Below are 16,213 nucleotides of genomic sequence, written 5' to 3'. Positions count from 1 at the left end.
ATGACAAGGATCATGTTCAAAGAAACAGGAAATGACTAGTTACTAACATGATGACTTGGACCAAAACTTCTTAAACTGTGTGTGGCAACCCCATATAGGGTCATATAACTGAATGTATAGATCACACACAAAAAAAGGTAACAGTAAAAAGTATTAAATATTCCAAGATCCAGTTATTTATGCAAAAATAATCATATCCATCTCATTAATATACAAATTTATTTTCATATTTAATAAATAAATAAATAAAAAATAATAAGATTATATATACATACATACATACATATATATATATATACCCAATTAGAGTTTTACTTTTTTTATTTATTATCAGTAAATGTTTGATTTGTATACCTATTTTATATACTTATATGCCCAAGTGCACATAAAAATTTCTCAGGTGAAATAGGTTGCATTTGAAAAAAGTTCCAGAAGTATTGATTTAGATTATAACAGTAAACCCAGAACCTACTTGTTCTCCTTCCCATCTGTAAGTTCTGGGATACTTTGTATCTATTTGAGTTGTATTACATGGCATGCTTTCCAAAACAAATCTAAGATATGATATTAGGGAATCAAGGGATATGTCTCACTTTCTATACTAGAATTTTCCCACTGCTACATTCCATCATTCAAAGAGACTGAAATTATCTAATGAAATCTCTCTTGGTTTCACCAGAAGGAAGCTCATAGTTAATATAGGACAATTGATGTAAAGGATTCATTCCCCTTTGTTCTGGTACCAAAAATTTAGTCCCCAGTTTCCTGCTTAATTTCTCCAAAGGCAATTCAAATCAACTCAATTGATCTAGAGACATAGCCCATTATAAAATTCCAATCAGAAAATAAACAGGGTTCAATAAAGAACATGGGACTTCAAAGGGTTAGCAATGTCTGTTAGGCTGGAAGCAGTAAGACTAGACGGGGGAAGAAGTGGCAAAAGGATAAATTCACCAGTTTCTTGTTGTGCCAGAGTAGATACAGGTACCCTCTAGCATACAACAAATTGTTTCTAGTCAGATGATTCCTTAAATGGATCAGTGATCCAAAAAAGGCTCCAAATGTGAAGCATTCAATTCACTTTTCAATAATAGTTCCTTTTACTTTTCAGTATCCCACAGCTAGCACACATCTCTGTGAAGTTCCAAAATTCTCAGGTTTCTCTTCATATCTGTTCATCTTTCTGACCAGTAAAAACTACAATTCCCAACATTTCTTGTTTACACTCTTCAGTCAAAAAAAAAAAAAGAAGAAGGAAGAGACGAAAAAGAAAAGAAAAAGAAAATACTTGAGTAAATAGTTTGCTTTGGAATAACCACCCATCATTTTATATTTTTAAAGATTTAGACATTATATAATTTTCCTGCACAAATTGTGTCCTCCTATTATTTTATGCATACAGCTTCATGACATCTGTTTTATTTCATATTCTTATAGCCCTCAAGTTGTTCCTATCTTCAACATATTGCAACAATAATTAAGCTTATTGAAAAATACATTGAGTATTTAATTAAGGAAACTATTCTTACCAGTAAATTGAACTTCTTTTATTTTCTGTATGAAATTTCTCTGCAGGCTTATGTCTGGATCATTGTTCTCAGTTTACAGCACCTAGAGAGAGATTAAAAAGTTGTAAATTTGGAAATAAATATAATCTTGGGAGAGATTTCTCAAACATCACCATTTTTTGCTTCGTACCTTGAATAAAAATCACTTTCTCGTCCATTTTTCTTTCTTTCCAAAGAAATCAGTTTATAGATCTATTACAATAATACTGAGTACATTTGCATATGAACAAAATGTTCCCTAATAATAATGTATCAATTTCCCTTTAATATTGCAGAAATGATCCTGTCCTGGATTTTCATATCAGATGAAACTGCTTTGTGAATTTTAGAACAAAAACAGATACATAGAAATATAGATACTTAGATTTTATATATATATATATATATATACATATATATATATAAAGATAGATAGATAGATAGGGAAATAATAGAGGAATGACTGGATAGATAGATATATTGACAGATAAACAAATACAACAAAAAAATCAGTTTGGTTTCTTCATGAGAGTTTCTAAATATGTTTTTGCTGTCCTTAACATGTATTACTTAGCTTACAAATTCCAAAGGTAATTTGTAAATATTGCTTCATGGCATCAGTATTCAATCTGTTAAAAACCTATGCCCCCCTTTTTAAAAGAATATTTTAAATGTATAAAATAAAATGTACATGATTAAATGGAAATAAATCACATTTATATATAAATCCTCATATGCCAAAGGTCATGAATCCTCAATCTTAACAATTACTTTTCATTTTTGATCTAGACTTTGTGATTTCATTATTTTGGGAAACCACTAGTATGCAGACTGATTCATGATAGAAGAGTAACTCATTTGTTGCATTTGGCCTGGGGCAGCTGTCTAGGACAAGAAAAGGTTAAGTGACCATAGTCAAACTGCCACTGTGTAAAGGCTTGACTTAAAATCAACTCTTCTTTATGCTTAGTGCAGTCTTGTGTTTATTAACACCAAGCTAAGTCTCTTACTACTAGAACCATGTTAATTTTGTCTTAAATGGACAAGATGGTTTTCTAAAATTTGATCACTATCAACTTTAAAAAAAAAAAAGTCTGCAAAGAAATCTGCTTTCTGCTTTTCACCAATTCCAAGTGTAGTGTCGAAAACATATGCTTATTTCTTTGGGGTGAAAAGGAAGCCTCAAATTTCAAAGTGGTTCAAAGGCTTTAGGCTACGGGTTGTCTTAAATTGCTCCCTTATATCCATAATAATCAAACTCTGTATAACTCAGTGTTTTCAGAGAGATTGCCAATTAAGAATCTTTGTAGAAGCTACAATATCTCCTCTGGCCCGAAAGAAACTCAGGGACTAATATATGCAAGCAACCTACTTTCTTGCTGTTTACTCCTTGACAATCTCTCAGTTTGGCTTCAGTTCAAAAACTGTTGCCAAGAAGTATAAACAGATCCCTCTGCCTCACACGAATATACTGAAAAGCAGAATTTCACCCCAGAAAGAATGTGAATAGTCCCTATCACTTTCCAATTGACCAACTGACACTAAACTAAGTTTCTTCTCTTACTTCTTTTCTCTGGAGGCTTCATTTCAATCCCATTAGGGTTTACTACTGACACTGTGATTATTTCAATTGTAATAAACAGAAATATTTGCATATCACCCACACAAGGTACTATAAAGAATTTAATGGGGCCCTTTTCCACTGGATTGATAATATACATATGTTTTATTCTTAATTTTATCTACTAAATGCATCAAGCTAATTGAAAATGGTCATCAAAGGACAGGTCCTTTGTACCTCTAAATATAGGATATTATGATTACTCTCTACTCATTACCTTTCTCCTCCGTAGCCTCTCCAACTGCCTGGCCATCCATACAAAGGGTTTTAATTTTTCATATCTAGAATTTTATATCTTGAGCAAAGTCCCTTTGCCCTTTCTCTCGTCCAACAAAAATAATTAATGCCTCTCCCATATGAATATTCCAACTCAACATCAAATATGTATTGTTTTATTACCTATTTTCTAGTTATTTACTTTCCAACTTTCTAGTTGTTATTAAAAGACCCCATGAAACTCAATAGGAATAATCCTAGGATGAACTGCCACTGCCCATTACTTCTCCAGTTATAAGCTAGTCCAAAAGTAGAGTTACAACCAATGCCTTTTTAGAGAGATAGAAGAATCCTTTTTTCAATGATTCTCATGAGAAGTGGGAATGCTCCAGAGTGAATCACACACCAAATACACAAGTAAGAGTAAGCTTTATACTGTTTGTTCAGTTCTTTAACCCTCTTTTAAGGCTTGCATTGGTCTGAGTTACAATTAGTTGAATTTATAATCCAAGTTACCTAACTTTTCATACTCCTCATACTATCAATCCCTCCACTTTTGGAAGATGAACCACACAATTCTTCCATTATTCTTGGATGGGATATATCATTCTCCTATAAATACATAATTATCTCCATAACTATTTAGATAAAATATTTCATCTTGCCTATGATTCTACTATGTACATTGTCCTTCCCCATGAAAATGAAAGCTCTTTTAGGGTAAATACTGTATTTCTTTTTGTCCCTTTATAGTCATAGCTTAGCACAGTTCCTAAAGTTAGCTCTTAAAATGTTTTTTTTTCATTATTTTTTCATTCATTGTTCATTCATTCAATTATTTACCTGGGTATGAATCCTAACTTTGTGAGTTGGCATCTATATAACCAGAGACAAATATTTCAACTCTCTGGGGATCAGTTATAACATTTTAAAACGAAGGCATTTTAAAGGTCCAGTACTCTAAATCTGAAATTCTAAATTCACCATTCCATTTACCGAATATTTATCAAGTATCTAATGTATAAAAAGCAAGGAAAACACAAAGATAATAGGAAAAATGATCATTTCCTCTCCTTGAATTTATGTTCTAAGGAATGAATACATGCAAATAAGTGACTATTGAGCTATTGAAAAATGTTTTTTTTTCTCACTAACAGCTAATGGGGTCATGAAAGGATTTGAGAAGATAGTGGCATCTGAACTTGACTGCTAAAAAAACTAAATATTCTAAGACATGAACATAATGATAAACTACACAATCAAAATGGGAGACAATCTGAAAGGCCAGAAGATGAAAATTGTAATGCTGCATTGGAGGACAACTAGTGGGTCATTTAAGTTGGAAAAAAGAATATAAAAAAGAATAATATGAAATAATGGAAAGGTAGATTGAAGATGGCTAAAGAGAACTTTAAATGCTAGGTCGAACAATTTATATGTTTTCCTAAAAGCTAGAGGGAGTTAAAGAAGATTGCTAATTTAAAAAGTAAAATGACCATGCCTATACCTTAGGAAGGTTATCTTGATAGCTGAGCAGAGGAAGGATTAGACTGGGGAAAGATTTAAATCAGGGAGGCCAATTAGGAGATGAAAAAAGATGGAGGCCTGAATTTGAGTCAAATTTGATTTAATGTAAAGAAAGGGTTGCCTTTATGTGATGGAATAAGTAGAAGACTAGAGAAGATATGAAAACAGAATATGGGGAAAGGAAAAGGAGAAAGAATCAAGGGTGGTAGGCTATAAAACAAGATGATTTTAATGACTACAACAGTGATGCATTAGTTTTTGAAGTTGGGAGGAAGATAGGGAGGAAGAAAATTCATTCAATTTTGCATATTCAATTTAAGATGAACCCCGGACTGCCAGTGGAGATATTTAGTATTTGATAATGGGGGTCTGGAGATAAAAACCTCTGTGACCAAAGGCACAATATTAAGCTCTACAGTGACAAAAGATAGGGATAAGAACAGGAACTGGACATGTGCAATCATTTTAATATAAAATTTTCATGTCATGTAATCACTTAATTATGACACTATCAAAGGATTTTCCTTCTTCAGTTTTTCCTCCCAAAAAATATTGTGTGATGTCTTCTGTGTTTTAAGATATCAGTAATACTCTCCCCCTATACTCTCCTCTTATATGCCCTTAATGAATTAAAGCTGGATTTTAATAATTAAGCCACAATTCTTTTCAATTCTATACATTCATGATGTCAAAAGAAATCAGAAAATAATTCTCTAGTCACCAAATAATAATAGTTTCCATGTGATGCTCACACTATCATGAGTATTCCATGATGGTCAAAGAGGTAGCTTTGTGCAAAAAACAGTTAGCATGGTATAGCATGAACAGCAATGGGCTTAGCCTTAGAGAATCTGGATTCACATGTTATTTTTATCACTTAATACCCATGGTGATTTTGGCCAAATCATTTAACCTCTCTTTTCTTCTGTTGTCTTGTGAAAGGACTGAATTAATCAGCTGGCAAAGTCTATTATAGTTCTAGACTTCTGATCCTATGGACTGCTGAATGTCTTTGGTTTACTAATCTGTATAATGAATATTGTGGTATCAGTTCTCAACTATCCTTTCCAAATAAAGAATCCTTTGTTGAAGAGATAAATAAACAAGCAAAAAATAATTACATCTATCCTATATAAATTATGTATGAAGACACATTTTATAAGTTTTTGATTCATGATTGTAAATTGGAAAATTTCTTTAAATTATGATTCATAAATACTTCCATTACATTTATAATGAGTCACCTCTTTTCAAATAACTTCATATAATCCTGTGTCTCGTGCTGTCATTGCTTCCCAGGAGGCAGCAGTTTTATCTTAGTGTCAATATGCCATGTGTCTGACTTGTTTTTCCATGAATAGTGAAAGATCATGCTGAGATATCCACACTCATTGCTACAGTTTCCCTGGAAACCATATCATGTCTTACTAAGATGACTGGTTAGGGTTAGCATGATGGAGAGAAGACTAACCAAGAGAAGACTTAAGAGGGACAAGAAAGATGTCTTTAAGTATTAAAATTGCTGTCATATGTAGGAAGGACTGAATTTGCTTGGCTTTAGAGAGTAGACTTAGGGGCAGATGGGTGGACTTTGCAAAAAGGCTGATTGAGGTTGTTAAATGCTTCTTAACAATTAGAATATTTTCTAACAATTAGAGCCATCCACAAGCGAAACAAATCATTTCATGATGCAGTGGGTTCGTTTTTTATTTATTTATTTTTTTCATCGGCAAAGACTGAATGACCACTTGGACAATATGTCATGGCTGAAGTTCTTTCTTTGGGTATGGAAAGGGCTTTCTATCTCCCTTCCAACTCTGTGATTCTGTGTTTATGTGATTCTGTGTTTCTGCATCAATCTATCCAGTAGTGACTGCCCATGCTTATCTCTATGCCTACAGCAACAGCGTGATTCTGGAGAGCTCTTATCTGTCTCATACACCATTGGGTGAGCAAGTGCTCACATTAGTCAGATGAACTGGAATTTTACTACTAATCCAAGGAGATGGGCAATTTCCTTATGCAAGAATTAACCTCCCACAACATGGTTATAACCAGAATGATTTTACTAGGGATAAAGGTATCATAACATAACTTGTTGATATAGCTCTTTCTTCTTTTCTTATAATTGATTAACTCTCAGGGGTGTAGTTATTTATGTTCTTAATGAGAATGCTTAATAAAAATTCTTGTTTTCCTGGCAAAATCCTGAGGTTCTGCCAGCTTCACTAAGTAAATTTAAAACAAAACAAAACAAAACAAAACAAAACATTTCAAGCAACAACACAGATAAGAATCACACATTTTCCAATCACAAAAACTTCACTACCTAAGGTTTTTTTTTTTTTTTTTTAGTATCATTGTTAGAATGGTAAATATATTTATTCCAGGAGGATTCTGGGAAGATGGTACAGTAAATTGGTAATTTTCAAGCTCTTCCAATTTCCTCCACAAATAAAACAAATTTGTACCTCGGGGTAAACATAGACTGGTAAAAAAATCAAGAAGACGTGGGGCAGATCAGGGGTCCCCCAGATACAACTCAAGAAGCTCTGAAGAAAGACTTTGGGCCAAGGATTAACCTGTCTAAAATGCTAATACCTCCAGGCTAGCTCCCTAGAAAGAGCAAGTGGGGAGCCCTGGGGCTAGCTAGGTGTGACTGGAACTTCAAAAGGAACCACAGAGACTTTCACCTTCAGGACTGTTTGTAGAATGAGGTCTGAGAACCAGAATATAGAGAGAATTTGGGCTGATTAGGAATGCCAGGCCCCGGTGTACTGCACTGCCCTGGGGGAGAAGGAATCAGCACTTGTGAGGGAGGAGGCAATGCGAGAGGGACGCTTCTGGCAGTGGGTACTTGCAGGAGAATGAGCTCTTGGTTTGGGGTTCTTGGTCAGAGAGGAGAGCTAATGTGAAGCCAAAGACACCATCCCCCCATTCCCTCACTCTAGGATTAGAGATGCTAACACTAATACCTCTTATTAAAAAAAAAAAAAAAAAAGAACCAGAAAAGAAGAAAGAACTCTACCATAGAAACATACTGTGGAAATAGGAAAAACTGGGGTTCATCTTCAGAAAATGACACCGAAATAAAAAGAGCTTCCAACTCAAAGAATAATGTGAAATGGCTCCCCGCACATAGAGAATTTATCAAAGAACTCAAAAAAGAATTTAAAAGTGAAATGAGAATCACTGAGGGAAAAAAAAAAAGTCAAAAGCATCTAAGAAAAACAAGATTATGCAAAAAAAAATTAATCAACTAGAAAAAAGATGCAGAATCTCAAAGATGAAAATGACTCTTTGAAAATTAGAACTGGGCAAGGGGAAGCCAGTGAAATTATGAGGGACCAAGAAATAATAAAAGAGATTATAAAGAATGAAAAAATAGGACAGAATGGGAAATATCCTACAAGAAAAATGACATCTGGGAAACAGATCAAGAAGCGAAAATATAAGAATAATTGAACTGCTTGAAAGTTGTGAACAAAAAAGGACATTGATAAATATATCTATTCAATTTCAATGAATCAAACATTTATAATATAAAATATCTATACATGGAATCAGTCAAAATTTTAATAATTATTTAAGAAGCATTCTAGAAATATTTTAATTATTATTCTCACTAAACAGAATGTACTTACAAGCAAAAAAGAAGTGTTGACCTTTTCTTTTGTCATTTGAAATTCACTTCACTGACTGTGAATTCCTTTTAGAATGCAGAACTTCTATGTTTTATTGGCATTCCCAATTGGCACCCAATCATTTTTTACCAGTCTTTTATATGGACCCACTGATTTGTTCCAAATGATTTGCTTGCTATTTTCTAAACATATCCAAATTCTATTTCAATTTTATGCCTTGCTTCATATCACCTTCCAATAAAATTCCATCTCTAGCTCCCAAGGTTAGATGGTAAAATTTGTTCGTTGTTTCCTTGGCAATTAGGCTCAGGTTTTCAGGAGTATGTAATTTAGGTTTTCATCTTGAGTATCTTTGCTTTTCAAAATTTGTTATTCTCTTCTCTTAGTCTCAATAGTCTCAAATAGTTATTTGTCTTTTCTTTCTTTTACATTTGGAATCCTTTCACCTGCCTATTTGCAGAATTTGTAGTTTGCTAATGGGATTATTCAATTTAGGCATTATCTGTCTTGTAATTTTAATTTAAATTTTTTTCTTAAATTTCTATTGAAATTCAATGAATTATTTTGGTTGGTGTATTTTTTTCCCTGTATTTATCAATCATGAGCAATTTTCATGTATTATTCCCTGCATTGCATCCTTAAGGCTTTTCTATTTGCCAAATGTTTCTTGGAGACTTGTGATTTTTAATTAGCCTCTGTGAAGCCTTTCTAAGAAATCAATGACTTACTTTTCTCTCTTTATGTAGCTTTAAAGAAAGGTGAAGGTTATGTTTTAGGCAGTGTCCTTGAAGCCTTGAGGTGCTTCAGAAGCCCTGGAGTGGAGAGCTTCTGTAATAAAAGGAAATCCCATTCTCACCCCACACTTCTCGTTCCCCTTTTCTTCTTTTGTAACTCAGCAGAGTCAATGATTGCTTCTTGTTGCAATGAAATGAGACAAAGTCTGAACTATGCATTTATAGGTGTCAGTTATAAACTGATGGATTAGCATACAGACTTTAATAGAACATAGAGACTAGTAGAGGTGCAGAGTAAGCATCTAAAGCATTAATATTCTCCAATGTTAATTCATAAAGTACTTTGTCAAATTTCTTCCTTTCTTGTCCTATAGATTCAATTGTAGTGTTACTTCTGGCATACATCCCCCCAAAAAACTTTTTTTTAAAGAATATTGACTTGAAAAAAATGTCTAGATCCATTTCAAGGTGCCATTTAGCAATATCTCATATGAAACCATAATTATGGAAAAAGCTAGTTTATATGGTAATAAAATTAGGTGAATTTATAGCTGATAAAATAACCATACTGACCCCAAAAGTTGAGTAATGGAAAAAAGTTTCTAGATATATGGCATAGAGCTCCAAGCCTCATCTGGTCCAGCTCAACATTATTATGCACAACTTGGATAAACAAGTAGAAAGTGTACTTAATAAATATATAGAGGGATATTTTTAATATATTATCTGTTAGGACCAAGTAGCAAAATGGTTAATATACTGGCATATATGTTGAAATAAATAATAATTTTGATAGCTATACATGTAAATTACTGTTCCATAATTTCTATAAGAAGCACACTCAGACTTCCTTAATATTAGTGACTTCCCTTTAAAATTTTCTTCAACTTAATCTGAAGATATTTTGTTCATATGTAGTTTTTATAAATTATCTCCCCATTACACTGTGATTTCAGGAAAAGCAAGGAATGTCTTTTGTTTTTCAGTGTATCCCCAGCACTTGACCCAGTCCCTGACATATTGTAGTTGCTTATAATATACTGATGACCCACAGAAGTACTACATGTATAGTCTGTGTGAAATACTTGTATTGGTTTTAAACATACAGTTCAACATGAGTCAATATGATAAATTATTATATGTTTGTCAAACAAAAAAACTATGCAGTAGTTTAATAGAAGTCAGGTTAAGTGAAAGGATATTGCCAATGTAAATATACTAGTTATATTATACTAAAGATACAGTGCTTTGCTTTAGGTGCCACAATTTGAGAGATCTTGGCCAAAAACCCCCCAAAAACAAAAAAAAAAAAAAACAAAAACAAAAAATATGCTCAAATGGAAGATTATAGTTTTCTGAAGTGAAAAATACTTGAAAGAACTCAAGATACTTGGTTAGAGGAGAGTCTGCTTAGGAGGAATGTGTTAGCTTTCTTAAATATTTAAATGTATAGTTAGAAACAAAAGCAGCTGCCTTTTATGCAGAAAGTATCTTATTATTAGGATTAAGTAAAAAATAATTGACATCAGGGAGGTTGAAGTGTGTGTGTGTGTGTGTGTGTGTGTGTGTGTGTGTGTGTTTTAAATCCACAGAATGAGAGAAGTTATCTTCTCTGACCTCAAAAGAAAGATCCTAAGACTCTAAGACTGTGATTTCTTAGGGAAGTAAAGATTTGCCAAAAATCTGTGAGTAGGAAATACCAGACCAAAGACTTTCTCACTTTTTTCTCTCTGTGTCTCTCTTTCTCTGTCTCTGTGTGTATGTCTCTCTTAGTTTCTCTTCCTATCTCTCTCTGTCTTTCTGTGTCACTTTCACTCTCATCTTTGTCTCTCTATCTCTTTGTCTTTCTCTGTCTCTGTCTGTCTCTCTGTCTCTGTCTCTCTCTCTAACTCTTTCTTTTTTTCTCTCTCCTGTCTTTCTGTCTCATTGACTTTGTCTCTGTGCCTCTGTTTATCTTTATCTCTATTTCACTGTCTCTGTCTCTCTATCTTGGTATCTCTTTCTCTATCTCATTTTGTCTTTTTCTTTCTCTATCTTTGTCTTTCTCTAACTTTTTCTCTTTCTCTTTCTCTGTCTCTTGCCTCTGTCTTTGTCTCTCTGTCTCTACCTTTTTCCTTCCCCATTCCTCCCCCCACCCCTTCTCATTCACTGTTTCTGACTGTGTCTCTTTCCTTCCATTTTCAGTGTACATCTACTTCATAAATACTTGAGTTAGAGCAAAGTTCTTAACCTGGGTTCAAGAAACCCATTTAGATTTCAAGGAGTATGTGAACTTAAATGGGAAAAATACATTCTTATTCTCACTAAGCTATAGTTGAAATTTAGCATGTCTTCAACTATTTACAAATATTATTATGAGTAGTCCTTAAGATTCATCAGGGACAAAAAGGTCTATAGTGAGCAAAAATGTTAAGAACCCCTGATCTAGAGAATAAAACAGACCTTTCAGAAAATATGCAGCTTGAAGAATCACCCGCCATTTTCACATGAATCTCTTTGAAAAAGCCAGTTAATCAGCATGGCTTGCATAAATTATTATAGAAAAAAGCATAACTTCCTCTACACTTGGGCAATGACATTTAAATATAGAGGGTCAATGACAGAGAAAATTATGGCAAGGTTCTATAAGAATAATGTGCTCTTAAACTATTCATGGAAATGAAATAATTTTTAATCATAGTAAATTCAAGTTCTCATTCCCTTTTCCTGTAAGGTACAAGCAAAATAAACAGAATGACAAAACTCTAAAATTTCCTCAGAGCAATGTAAACTAAAACATCTCAGGGAAGCAAACATTTTAAAAGCTATTTCAAGAAAGGCTTACTAAAAATACTCAGCCTGGTTATGTGACCTTTTGCAGGCAAGGTGGCGTGCATCTTTAATTCTGTGATTCAAAGAGCCAAATTAAATCATTCTACTAGCTCATATTATCATAAATATCAGAACATCAATCAGAAGCAGAGGAGGACAAAGAGACTTACTAGCTATAGATGCTACAGAATCAGTTCTGTTGCTCTATAAAATTTTCCTTTAAAAAAAGTCTCTATAGTTGCCCTAGACTATACTGAACAGACTGGTTTTGAAGTCAAGGGTCACATCATCAGTTGACAGCTAGATATCTTTAGGGAGGCAGAGACCAAGACAAAAGCATTCTTTATAGCATGTTACTACAGAGCTCCAATTAACTTGCTGCCAACTCAGCTATACAATACCAAAATAATATTAATAAGCTAAGATATTAAAAGTGAACATTTTAATAGAGACAATATAATACTAATATGAAGTCTTATGTATAGTATGAAATCCAAAACACACACATACATACACAAAGAAAGAGAGAGAGGGAGAGAGAGAAGGGGGGGGGGGGAGAGGGTGGTGGTGGTGGTATTTAGTCTTCACTTTATTTCCTTGGAATAAAAAAAAAGGAAACATGGATCACCTTGACAACTTAGAACCTAAAGTTAAAATCTCCCACTTTCACATACACTGGGAATTCCTCCATGTGCTATTTGTATAGACTTGTCTTTGTAGGAATTAAAGTTATTTTCTAAGTGCTTTAAGAATTCTAACATAGTAAGCTTTCATATAATTTACTCAATATTCTCTAGTAAAGAGGACTGAAAAATAAGTCTAGAGACCCTAGATCCAATGCCTAATACCTTTATCAATCCTCTATCTCAAATGGGGTCTACAGCAGAAAGCATGTCTGCAAATAGACCAAAGATTTATATAATGAGAAGGCAGGGCAGATTCTCATTTCAGAATTTTTACATCTGGGAAAAGAATCAAGAGAAAATCTTCAGTTGGGATAAGGAGGTAACTGCTCTGGAGTCCTGATCTGAGGGTGAAGCCATAGATGATATTCTAGATATGAGAAAGACAAGTCAAATAAGGAGGAAAAGAATCAGGAGAAAACCATGCCATGAAAGTAGAGGAAAAAGGTGGTAACCAGTAGAGAACTTGGTCAAGAATGGCAATGTCACAGAGAAGACAAAAACCATGAAGCCAGGGAAATGACCATTAAATTGAACAGTTATGAAGTCATTGATAACTTTGGAGAGAATACTGAGATACTTTAGGATCTAGATAGCTCAGTGGATAAATTGCTGGTTCTAGAGTCATGGAGGCCTAAGTTCCTCAGTTGTCTGACCTCAGATAATTACTAGCTGTGTGCAAGTTATTTAACTCAGTTTATTCTCTTTTGCTCATTTGGAAAATGAACTGGAGAAGGAAATGACAAACCGTTCAAATATCTCTGCCAAGAAAATTCCAAATGTGGTCACCAAGAAGTGCACATGACTAAAATGATTTAACAACAATAACTCATCCTAGAAATGAGTAAATTGAGGCTGAGAGAGAAAATGATTGTCGTAGGCCTGTTCAGTATCACAGATAGGATTTCACTCCAGGTCTTCTGCAATACCTTGCATTCACTCAGCAATTGAAGGGAGGGGTGGAAACGGGGAACACCTTTTCTTCAATCAGCTACATGTAAAAGAGCTTTCTGGCTGTGTCTCTTCCTTTTAATGGCCTGCGGCCCGAATTTTGATAAATGCTCAACGATTATCCCTGGTAGGTCAACATTATGATGCTTTCTCTTTTCTGATGCTCAGGAATGGCAGTCAGAGAAGAAGAACATAGCATCAAAGCTATTAGGACTAGAAGAAACCTGAAATGTCTTCTTATATAATCATATAATTTTAAAGAAAAGCAAATTGTGGCCCAGAATATTTAGTGATTTGCCTAAGGACATATAAAGTCTGTTAAAACTCGGTTTTCTGTATCTTAATTTCCTGCCATTCCCATGCCTACTAGTCACCCCTGTTACTACCCCAAACATGATCTCCTGCTAGGAAAGACGAATCAACCATCCCAAATATGCCAAGCCATGCCACTGGGAAAGGAATATAGCCAACTTTATACTATCGTCTTGGGTGAAAAGGTAACTAGTTGCAATGCTAGAGAAAATAGATACATATAATTCTAAAATAATAAAAAATGCAATAGTAGGTAGAAGAAAGCTAAAAAAAAATTTGTCATAGTAATCTAAAAGATTGTGGATTTAGATCTCAAAAAGACCTCAAAAACCATTTAATTCAACATTCTCTTTTTTTGCAAATGAGAAGTTTGAAGCTTATATACATTAAGTCAGCCACTCAACAAGCCTATTTTAAAAACTTACTATTTGTCAAAACCTGTGCTAACTGCTGAAAATAGAAAAGGAAAATCATGGTTTTTATGACCAAGCAGATAATACTCCAAAGAGGCACATAACATGTAAATACACACACACACACTAGTTATCGTATAAATAAAATGTCATTTCAGAGGAAGGGGGAAGAAGGGTAGAAAAGGAAAATTGACAACTGGAAAATCACAATGAAAAAAGTAGGATTTGAGTCCTGAATGAAGTTAGAGAAGCTGGGAATCTAAGGTGAGGGGGAAGAGACTTCTTTTTTTCTTTTCATGGGAGTACCATGGAGTAAAGAAGTAGAGTGTCTGATGTGGTAGGAATACTTGGTTAGGTGACTTCTCTAATGTCACAAAATCAGGGGCCAGGTTTGAATTCAGGTCCGAGGCCAAAGTCAGTACTTGTCTCATTTTAGATATAAAACTCATCTTTACTTGGAATTTATTCTATTTCAGCAGAAGCCATTTCATTTGATGTGACACACATAAAAGATGGAGAAAGGTAAGAGGTTCACCCTGATTTTCTCTTTGACTCAAAGAGAATATTGAAGTATAATAATTATTAAAACCTTCATTATCTATCAGAAACGCTCAAAATGTATACTTTTGTTTTGGACCAACCTCATTTTGCAAGTAACTGACTCATTCTCCTATCTTGCAGGGAAATATCATGTTTTCTTCTTTAAAATTCTTATTACATTTTAAACAAACATCTCAGTTGTACTTTTTGCTATTTTTACTCTATAATCATATGTGCATTTGTATTTCATACCTCCCATATCAAACTATAAACTTGTTGAGGGCAGGAATTATGCTATTTTCTACGTTTTTTCAACCATGCTTTGTTTATAGTGGTTATTTTGATAAATATTTGGTAAAGAACATTGAATTGTCTGAGTTTGTCTCCTTATCATAATAGCTCCTTAGGAAAGCATTTACAACACTTCTTTGTGTGTATAATTATGAGATTTAAAATTTTTCTATTTTAGCTAAATAGATAGTTTAGTGATGACTCACCTTCAAACAAGGAAAGTCAAACAACCTTTGACACACAATTGTTATGTGAATGTAGGCAAGTCATTTAAACTCAGTGATCTAAGAAACTAAAGCAATATATTTTAGAGAAGGTACAAATCAATTTTGGGAGAAACTCCCAATATTAATGACATAACTGTATTCATCCCCATCCCTTTTTTACACTCTTGCCTTTATCTGAGAAAGTAAGGATGGTTATCTGATTTTTGAGAGAAGGGTGGGGGTGGTGATTGGAGTTATAAAGTCTAGTGGGAGAATGGCAGAGGAAGAAGAAGGAATTAAATATATTTACTATCACCCCAGTAGCATTTATTAAATAATTACTATATGCAAGTCTCTATGCTCAAATATAACTTTTTTAGCTATAAATGCAGTATTTATTTAGTTTAATTTTTTCATATATAAATACATTGGAGACAATGGTTAAGGATACCTTTGGGCTATATATAATCACTGTAACATTATCCCAAAGAAAACTTTATGATTTAAAAAAAAGAAATCTGCTTTTGAGCTATGTCTTTTCACATCAATTGTAACAATTGCTGACTGTTCTTAATTTAACAATTAACCAAATTAGTAACAATTATCCAGATAATTTAACCAAATATTTTCTTATCCCAACTGCATCATGAATGCAGAATGAAGGATGGGTGCCCATATTTCCCAATTTGAATTATCCTATCTGAAATTATAGGATTC

At 33.6% G+C, this 16,213-nt stretch overlaps 1 protein-coding gene across 5 annotated transcripts in view; it reads right to left on the bottom strand.

Moving 5' to 3' along the window:
• Positions 1–16,213, bottom strand: part of CHL1 (cell adhesion molecule L1 like) — a 291,442-nt gene that overhangs the window by 229,401 nt on the left and 45,828 nt on the right. For all 5 annotated transcript variants that reach the window (XM_051980967.1, XM_051981004.1, XM_051980995.1 and 2 more), the window contains exon 2: positions 1,530–1,611. The gene's annotated coding sequence lies outside the window, so the exon portion shown is untranslated. The remainder of the gene's footprint in view (positions 1–1,529; positions 1,612–16,213) is intronic.

The sequence above is a fragment of the Antechinus flavipes genome, chromosome 1, assembly GCF_016432865.1.
Source record: "Antechinus flavipes isolate AdamAnt ecotype Samford, QLD, Australia chromosome 1, AdamAnt_v2, whole genome shotgun sequence".
NCBI lineage: Eukaryota > Metazoa > Chordata > Mammalia > Dasyuromorphia > Dasyuridae > Antechinus > Antechinus flavipes.
This window is presented reverse-complemented; position numbering and strand designations above follow the sequence as displayed.